The sequence below is a fragment of the Rhinoraja longicauda genome, chromosome 4 (assembly GCF_053455715.1).
Source record: "Rhinoraja longicauda isolate Sanriku21f chromosome 4, sRhiLon1.1, whole genome shotgun sequence".
Classification (NCBI taxonomy): Eukaryota; Metazoa; Chordata; class Chondrichthyes; order Rajiformes; family Arhynchobatidae; genus Rhinoraja; species Rhinoraja longicauda.
Genome location: NC_135956.1, coordinates 17,749,617 through 17,759,632, shown reverse-complemented (window position 1 = coordinate 17,759,632; position 10,016 = coordinate 17,749,617).

The window sequence follows — 10,016 nt, the reverse complement described above, 5'->3', positions numbered from 1 at the left end:
GCATTAGTTTCCAACTCGATGTCTGCTACACAGTGACATGGAAGCCACAATCCCAACTAATGGGTCCAACACACACAAACACAGCGTAGATTGGTGATGAGCAAGTCTTTCATACCTCACAACCCTCTTCTCAATAATCCCTCGTACAATGCTCAGCTCACCGGCAACAAGCTTTCCTCCTGGACTGGAATTAATCAAGAATCATTAGTTTAGTTTAGAAATACAGCCTGGAAACAGGCTCTTTGGCCCATCGAATCCGGGCCACCCATGGATACGCAGGGAATGGAAGGGTGTGGATCACGTGAAGGCAGATGAGATTAGTTCAGCTCAGCATCGTGTTCAGCACAAACATTGTGGCCAAAAGGGCCTGTTCCCCCCGTGCTGTAAATACTGTTGTATGATCTGTGCTCTATGTTATGCCAGGCAGAATCCGTATGGCAAGAAACAGAGTGAACATTTCAGGTTGGTGACCTTTCATCGGGCTAGGAAATATTTGCATGCCTTAAATTGCAGAATTGGAGAAAACAGGGGGAATGTCTATAAAAGAGTAGAATCCAGGAAAGACCGGTTGGAGGTGCAGTCTGAGAGAGGTCATGAAGACCTGTTAATTGTAGATGATCTGTCTGCTGGAGTTGTAAATGGAAAGAGGTTAATGCAGTGAAAAAAAACAATGCTATCAGTTTATCAATGGGAGTGTGCTGCCTCGGTCGGTGATTCTTTCTCCACACATCCTGCAGAACCATGGGTATTTCCAGAATTTTCTTTGACATCAGATGATCAGGTTTGTTTTCTCCCCTCTCCTTTGAACTCAATTTTTCTCCTTCTATTTAATCTCCAGCCAGATCACCAGCAATTAACCAGGCACCCTGGCTTCAGCACCCACTCTCAGGCAGCACTGCTACCGTTTCAGTCCAGAAGAAGGGTCTCGACCCCAAAATATCATCTGTCATTTGCCTCCACACAAGCTGACTGACCTCCTTGTTCTATAAGAAAATAACTGCAGATGCTGGTACAAATCGAAGGTATTTATTCACAAAATGCTGGAGTAACTCAGCAGGTCAGGCAGCATCTCAGGAGAGAAGGAATGGGCGACGTTTCGGGTCGAGACCCTTCTTCAGACTGATGTCAGGGGGGCGGGACAAAGGAAGGATATAGGTGGAGACAGGAAGATAGAGGGAGATCTGGGAAGGGGGAGGGGAAGAGGGCTCCTTGGTTCATTCAGCAGTTTGTCTTTTTGCTCTGGGTTCTAGCATCTGCAGTCTCTTGTGTCACCATTACCTTCCACTATCCCCTGCTACCATGAAGCCAATTCTATATCCAGTCAGCTAATTCTCCCTGGATCCCATGCAATCTAACCTTTCAGAACAGCCTACAATGTAAGGCTTATCAAAGGCTTTGCTGAACTGTATATGAACTATGTTATGTCATAAGATCATACGTGACAGGAGTAGAATTAGGTCATTCAGCCCATCAAGTCTACTCTGCCGTTCAATCATGGCTGATCTATCTCTCCCTTCAAACCCCATTCTCCTGCCTTCTCCCCATAACCTCTGACATCTGTATTAATCAAGTATCTATCTATCCCTGCCTTAAAAACATCCACTGACTTGGCCTCCACGGCCTTCTGTGGCAAATAATGCCATAGATTCACCACCCTCTGACTAAAGAAATTTCTCCTCATCTCCTTCCTAAAAGAATGTTCTTTACATCTGAGGTTCTGATCTCTAGTTCTAGAATCTATGGTCTATGATCCTGCCCTCATCAACCTTGTATGTGATTTCTTTATATTACTTATTCAAATTCATGAGACATGGTCCCAGGCACAAAACAAGGCGGTCTATCCCTAATCATCCCCTGAGCTTCCAAATGAATATATATCCTATAAATCAAAACCCTCTCCTCTACCACTGAGGAACTGCAGATGCTGGTTTAAACCGAAGATAGACACAAAACGCTGGAGTAACTCAGCCGGACAGGCAGCATCACTGGAGAGAAGGAATGGGTGACGTTTCGAGTCGAGACCCTTCTTCAGACTGCTTCGGGTCAAGACATTACCCATTCCTTCTATCCAGAGATGCCTCCTGTCCCACTGACTTACTCCAGCATTTTGTGTCTATCCCCAACCACTGATGTTAGCCTGCTTCACTGGTCTATAGTTCCCAGGTTTTTCTTTGCAGCCCTTCTTAAATAGAAGCACAACATTAGCCGTTCTCCAGTTCTCCGGCACCTCATCCGTGTCTAACGATGATTCTAACGATATATCTCAGTCAGGACTCCAACAATATATTCTCTAGCTTCCTGTAGTGTCCTTGGGTATATCTGATCAGGCCTGGCAGATTTATCTACCTTCATATAGCACAAGACTGTCCTCAAGACGTCTCCGTTAAACTTCCCAAGATCCCTTGTCTTCATGCCTGTCTCCATGGTAACATCAAAGGAGGAATATTCGTTGTGGACCTTCCTTATTTACCACGGCTCCATTGTGGACCTATCGACCACAGCTCCACACATAGATGACCACTATGATTTCTGAGGGGGCCTATTCACTCCCTAGCCACCCATTTTCCATGAACAAATTTATAAAATCTCTTTGGATTGTCCTTAATCTTATCTGCCTGAGCTATCTCATGCCCCTTTTCTGCTCTCCTGATTTCCTGCTTAAGTACGCTCCTCAAACCCCTATTCCCCTTTAGGGATACACTTAATCCCAGCTGCCAATACCTGACCCATGCCTCCTTCTTTTTCCTGACCAGAGCCTCAATTTTTCTCATCATCCAGTGTTCCTTACTTCTACCCGCCTTGCCCTTAACAGGAATAAGCAGACTTTGAGCTCTCAATAGCTTACTTTTAAAAGCATCCCACTTTCTGAACATCCCTTTACCCATAATCAACCCAGTCTAATCAAGTTTAGCAAGTTCCTGTCTAATAACATGAAAGTTGGTGTTGCCCCAATTTAAAACTTTAACTTGTGGACCAGCCCTGTCCTCATCCATATCTATTTTAAAGCTAATAGAACTGTAGACACCGGATGTCCCTTGCACATTGACACTTCAGACACTTGCCCTGCCCTATTTCTTAAGTGTAGGCCAAGCTTTGTCCTCTCCCATGTAGGGCCCTCTACATATTGCGTAAGAAAACTTTCCTGAACACACCTCTCTCTTAGAAAGCGCTCTCAACTAAAGAGATGATCGTGGACTACAGGAGGCAGCGGGGAAGTGGACACCTCCCCAGCCACATCGGTGATGCTGAGGTTGAAAGGGTCAGCAGTTTTAAGTTCCTCGGTGTGCACATCACTGAGGACCTTTCCTGGACACTGCACACTGCCAGCGGCTCTTTTTCCTGAGAAGACTGAGGAAGTTTGGCATGAACGCCAGCATCCTCACAAACTTCTACAGATGCACCATCGAGAGCCTGCTGACGGGCTGCATTACAGTCTGGTACGGGAACTGTTCTGCCCACAGCCACAAATCACTACAGAGAGTGGTGAAGACGGCACAGCACATCACTGGCAACTGTCTCCCGGCCACTCAGGACATTTTCTACCGCCGGTGCCTGCGGAAGGCACGCAGCATCATCAAGGACCACAGCTACCCAGCACGCAGGCTGTTCTCCTTGTTACCGTCAGGCAGGCGATGCAGGAGTATGGCTGCGCGTACCACCAGACTTAAGAACAGTTTCTACCATCAGGCCATCAAGCTTCCGAACTCATAAACACATTTCACATCATATATGTTGATTATTTTAATATTGTCTTTTTATCTTACTAATGTCTTTTTTTATCTTATTTATCCTCGGAATATTACTGCTGAGGTGACCCGTTGTCTTGTCAAATACATTTCATTGTATCGTTGACCCTGACCTACATATGACAAATAAAATTTAAATTAAATTAAATTGATAAATTCCACGCCATCTAAGCTCTTGACAGTATGGCAGTCCCAGTCTATATGGCAAAAGTTAAAATCCCAGACTATGACAAACCTATTAGTCTTGCAGTTGTCTGCAATCACCTGGCATATTTATTCTTCTAATTCCCGTTGACTATTTGGGGGCCTGTAGTAGTACACTCCCAACAAGGTGACAATTCACTTTTTATTTCTCAGCTCTACCCGATAGCCTTGATCTTTCAGTAACGTCATCTGCTGTGATGTTCTCCTTAATTAATTAATCAAATCACCCTCCTCTTTTACAATTTAGACTTTAGAAATACAGCGTGGAAACAGGCCCTTCAACCCACCGAGTCCACGCTGACCAGCGATCACCCCATACTCTAACACTATCCTACACACTAGGGCCAATTTACAATTTTACTGCTGCCAATTAACCTACAAACCTGTACGTCTTTGGAGTGTGGCAGCATAATGGTACACCCGGGGAAACCCCACGCGGTCATAGGGAGAATATAGAAGCTCCGTACAGAAAGCACCCGTAGTTAAGATCAAATCGGGTCTCTGGCACTGTAAGGAAGCAGCTCTATCGCCACACCAATGTGCCGCCCCATTTCTATCTAGCCAGTAGCACCTGTGTCCTGGAACATTAAGCTGCCAGTCCTGTCCCATCCTTGGCCAGCTTTCTGTAATGGCTATAACATCTATGCTGCATGTACCTATCAAGACCCTGAGTTCATCTACCTTACCTGTCAGGACTCTAGGATTGAAATAAATCCAATTTAATGCTACAATCGTTCCTCACTCCCTGCCATGCCCCCACCTGTGCTGTCTACTGAACTTGCCGATCATCCCTGGGATCATTCTCCTAAACCTCCTCTCGACCCTGACCAATGCCAGCACATCCCTGCTCAGGTATGGGGCCCAAAACTGCTCACAATACTCCAAATGTGGCCTGACTTGTGCCTTTCAAGCCTCATCATTACATTATATTCTCGTCCTCTCGAAATGAATGCTAACATTGCATTTGCTTTCCTTGCCACCGATTCAACTTTCAAGCTAACCTTTTGAGAATCATGCACCAGCACTCCCAAGTCTCTTTGCACCTCCGATTTCTAAATCTTCTCCTCATATAGAAAATAGTCTATGCCTCTATTCCTACTACCAAAGTGCACGACTGCACACTTTGCTATGCTGTATTCCATCTGCCACTACTTTGCCCACTCTCCCAAAGTCCAGGTCCTTCTGCAGACACCCTGCATTCCCTACACTACGTACCCCTCCATCTATCTCCATATCTTCCACAAACTTGGCCACAAAGTCATCAATTCCATTGTCCAAATCGTTAGTATGCAATGTGAAAAGGAGCGGACCCAATACCGACCCCTGCCATACACCAATGGTCAGCAGCAGCCATCCGGCAAAAGCCCCTTTTATACCAGCCTCCACTGAAATTGGTTTTGTTGAAGATTCTTTGGGTAGGCTCACTCTGGTGAAACAAACATCAAAAGACTGATCAATTTCTGCGGGCAGTCTAATTTGAGGGAGGTTTTCCACATTCCCTGCTGATTGAGGAATCAAACGCTCTGGTGGGTAGCAAACTAATGGGAAAAGCGCAATAAGAACTCAGAGTATTGGTACATGATGTGTGGAAATCACAAGTGCACTTTTTCATGGTTTTCCCTGTACTCATTAAAAGCCAAGAGTGAAAGACGACTAAAACTTTCATGCACCATCCCTTCAATAGTTTCACAATTCAGATTCATCTTCTAACATTCGCCTTTGCTAAATTCACAGCAAGGAATTTCTTTGGTTGGAAGATGGTGACTCTGTGGAATTCATTGCCGGAGACATTGTGGAGACCAGGTCATTGGATATTTTAAGGTGGAGATTGACAGATACTTGATTGGTAAGGATATCAAGGGTATGGGGGGAAAGCAGGAGAAAGCAGGTTGAGAGGAAAAGGTATATCAGCCATGAATGGATGGGCCGAATGGCCTATTTCTGCACCTATGACTTATGAACTATGAAAATAAAAGAGATCATACACTGGTATTTCTTTCACTGGTTCCCTTTGGAGTTAATTGCATATCAGGCAAGCTATGTGAAGTCAAGTCAAATCAAATTGTCATATGCACAGGTACAGTGAAGTATAAATACAAATAAAATCTTGATTGCAACAGCATCATAGGCACGTAAACAATACATAAAAAGCTTAATACCATAAATTCTGCAAGACAATGAAAAGAAAAGAGACTAGTAAAAAAAACAAGACAACAGTGCAAATGACACAATTAGCAAACAAGTTCATGGTAGTGCAAGAGGTGATCCTTGGTCTTCCATTGCTGAAATAGGATTACATTTGTCCAGAAGATAGAAACAAATGCAGGAATAACTCAACAGGACAGGCAGCATCTCTGGAGAGATGGAATGGGTGACGTTTCGGGTCGAGACCCTTCTTCAGGCACAAAGGGTCTCGATCCAAAACCATTCCTTCTCTCCAGAGATGCTGCCTTTCCCCCTGAGTTACTCCAGCATTTTGTGTCTATCTTCAGTGTAAACCAGCATCTGCAGATCCTTTCTACATATTAAGTTTGTCCAGGTTGGTTCAAGAACCTGATAGTTGTAGAATAGTCACAAAAAACTGGAGTAACTCAACGGGTCGGACAGCATCTTTGGAGAAAAGGAATAGGTGATGTTTCGGGTTGAGACCCTTCTTCAGAATAGTGGCTGTTCTTGTAGGTGGTGGTGTGGAACATCATGCTTCTGTGCCTCCTGTCCAATGGTAGCTGCAAAAAAAGGGATTGTGTGGGAAATCCTTTTCTGAAGAAGGGTCTCGACCCGAAACGCCACCCGTTCCTTCTTTCCAGAGATGCTGCCGGTCCCGCTGAGTTACCCCAGCATTTTGTGTCTATCTTCAAGAAAAGGGATTAGCCTGTCTGATGGGGACCCTTCATGATAGATGACTCCTTCTTGAGACAGCACCTTGTGTAGATGCCGCTGGTGGTAGGGCGGACTGTGCTTGTGATGAACCAGACTGAGTTCACCATTCTCTGAGCCTCTTGCATTCATGTACAAATGATATTTATATTGTATAAGCCATCACTGTGTTACGAACACCGATGGGAACTCATCCTGGCAACAAAAAAAATCAGACTGTCTACCATTTCTATGGCTCTCATAACTGTATATACTTCTATCAGAGCCCCCCTCAGCATCTGGCGTTCCAAAGAAACCAACCCAAGTCTGCCCAACCTCTCACTGTAGCTAATACCCCCTAATCCAGGCATCAGTGAGAAAGCGGTGATGCCAAAATTATATCAGTCTTGATTTAATGGAATGGAGAAGCAGATTTGATGGGCCGATTGAATGAATCCTACTTTGTTTGTTCTTTATTGGTGCTGTATTAGGAACGTGAACGTGTGTAGTGTTGTTTTAGCTGTACATACAGTGCCCTCCATAATGTTTGGAACAAAGACCCATCATTTATTTATTTGCCTCTGTCCTCCACAATTTGAGATTTGTAATAGAAAAAAAATCACATGTGGTTAAAGTGCATATTGTCAGATTTTATTAAAGAGTATTCTTTATACATTTTGGTTTCACCATGTAGAAATTAGAGCTGTATTTATACATAGTCCCACCATTTCAGGGCACCATAATGTCTGGGACACATGGCTTCACAGGTGTTTGTAATTGCTCAGGCATGTTTAAATGCCACCTTAATGCAGGTATAAGAGAGCTCTCAGCACCTAGTCTTTCCTCCAGTCATTCCATCACCTTTGGAAACTTTTATCACTGTTTATCAACATGAGGACCAAAGTTGTGCCAATGAAAGTCAAAGAAGCCATTATGAGACTGGGAAACAAGAATAAAACTGTTAGAGACATCAGTCAAACCTTAGGCTTATCAAAATCAACTGTTTGGAACATCGTTAAGAAGAAAGAGAGCACTGGGACTGGCAGGCCAAGGAAGACCTCCACAGCTGATGACAGAAGAATTCTGTCTATAATAAAGAAAAATCCCCAAACATCTGTCCAACAGATCAGAAACACTCTTCAGGAGTCAGGTGTGGATTTGTCAATGACCACTGTTCACAGAAGTCTTCATGAACAAACATACAGAGGCTACACTGCAAGATGCTAACCACTGGTTAGCTGCAAAAATAGGATGGCCAGATTACAGTTTGCCAACAAATACTTAAAAGAGCAACCACAGACTGGAAAAAGGTCTAGTGGACAGATGGGACAAAGATTAACTTATATCAGAGTGATGGCAAGAGCAAAGTATGGAGGAGAGAAGGAACTGCCCAAGATCCAAAGCATACCACCTCATCCGTGAAACACAGTGGTGGGGGTGTTATGGCCTGGGCATGCATGGCTGCTGAAGGTATTGGCTCACTTATCTTCATTGATTATGCAACTGCTGATGGTAGTTGCATAATGAATTCTGATGTGTATATACACATCCTATCTGCTCAAGTTCAAACAAATGGCTCAAAACTCATTGGCCTGCGGTTCATTCTACAGCAAGACAATGATCCCAAACATACTGCTAAAGCAACAAAGGAGTTTTTCAAAGCTAAAGAAAGGTCAATTCTTGAGTGGCCAAGTCACTTGAAAGAGAAAACTGGGGGACTAGCTCCCAAAACAAGCATTAGCTAAAGATGGCTGCAATACAGGCCTGGCAGAGCATTACCAAGGAAGACACCCAGCAACTGGTGATGTCCATGAATCACAGACTTCAAGCAGTCATTGCATTCAAAGAATATGCAACAAAATACTAAACATGACTACATTCATTTACATGACATTGCTGTGTCCCAAACATTATGGTGCCCTGAAATGGGGGGGATAATGTATAAATAACTGTTGTAATTTCTACATGGTGTAACCAAAATGTATAAAAATGGCCTTTATTAAAATCTGACAATGTGTACTTTAACCGCACGTGATTTTTTCTATCACAAATCTCAAATTGTGGAGTACAGAGGCAAAATAAATAAATAATGGGTCTTTATCCCAAACATTATGGAGGGCACTGTACATACTCCTTTCAACACACCAACCAATTATAAACATCCCAATGAAAATCATCTAATTTGAATTCTGGAATTTCTGATTTCTGTAATTTATGCCATTATGCAATGGCCGAGATTCGCCCGCCTCTGTTGTAAACTTTGAACCGTTTGTCAGGGATGTTTTAAGCAAGCGACACGTCGCTGGTGCGATTGGAGTAACAATCCTCAATTCTGCTGCAGAGCTCCTGGACGAAGGTGTGACAATTGTTGAAAACAGCCTGATATCCAGAGAACAAAAGGATCAAGTACCCCCCACTGCCGGCCTCTTTGTGGGCAATCTCAAGTCTCACAACCGGTTTGTAAGGAGGCAAGATAACGAGGAACTATTCAATCTCCAATGACACGGGCTGGCAAAATGCAAATTGGGTTTTGTCCGCGTCAAACCGTTTGCAAGGACAGTTATGGTTACAATCCGACGCTTTTTGCCAATTAATATTTCTCTCTCTCTCTCCCATCCACTTTGAAGTTTCTTTCATACAACGTGGGTGCATTCAAAGCCTTACAGAGTCACAACAATGCGCCCCAGATTACAAAAAAAAATTCAGGAAAACCCATGATATTCTGCTCCTGATTAACATCTAAAAGGCGATGGTACACGAATTTCCCAGATTTCTTTTAAAAAACACCGGATCCCAGAGCTGAACATGTGGACTGAGGGGGGGATAGTTTAATAGCAAACAGACGGATTCACCCCCTCGTTTCCATATGCGCGGCATGGGTCATTAGCACATTTCTAAAACCCCATTTACTCAGAAAAAGACGGCAACGTTTCTGAAACTACATCCGCTGATTTTTTTTCTTTTTACTTTAATGATCGGCTAAATGCTCCAGTTTTTTTTTCTCATTAAAAAAACAACTTTGGAAATGATTTTGATTTTAACTCGTGGCTCAATGGACCACAAGGCACAACCTCCAGCCAGTGTAACATGTGGAAACAAAAGAGCAGGCAAGTGCGGAAGTGAAGCAAACATGTGCCATGCAAACTTATAAAAACATTTCCTTAAAGAAAAAATAAAATAAAAACACAATAGGAGCTGCCACAACACAAG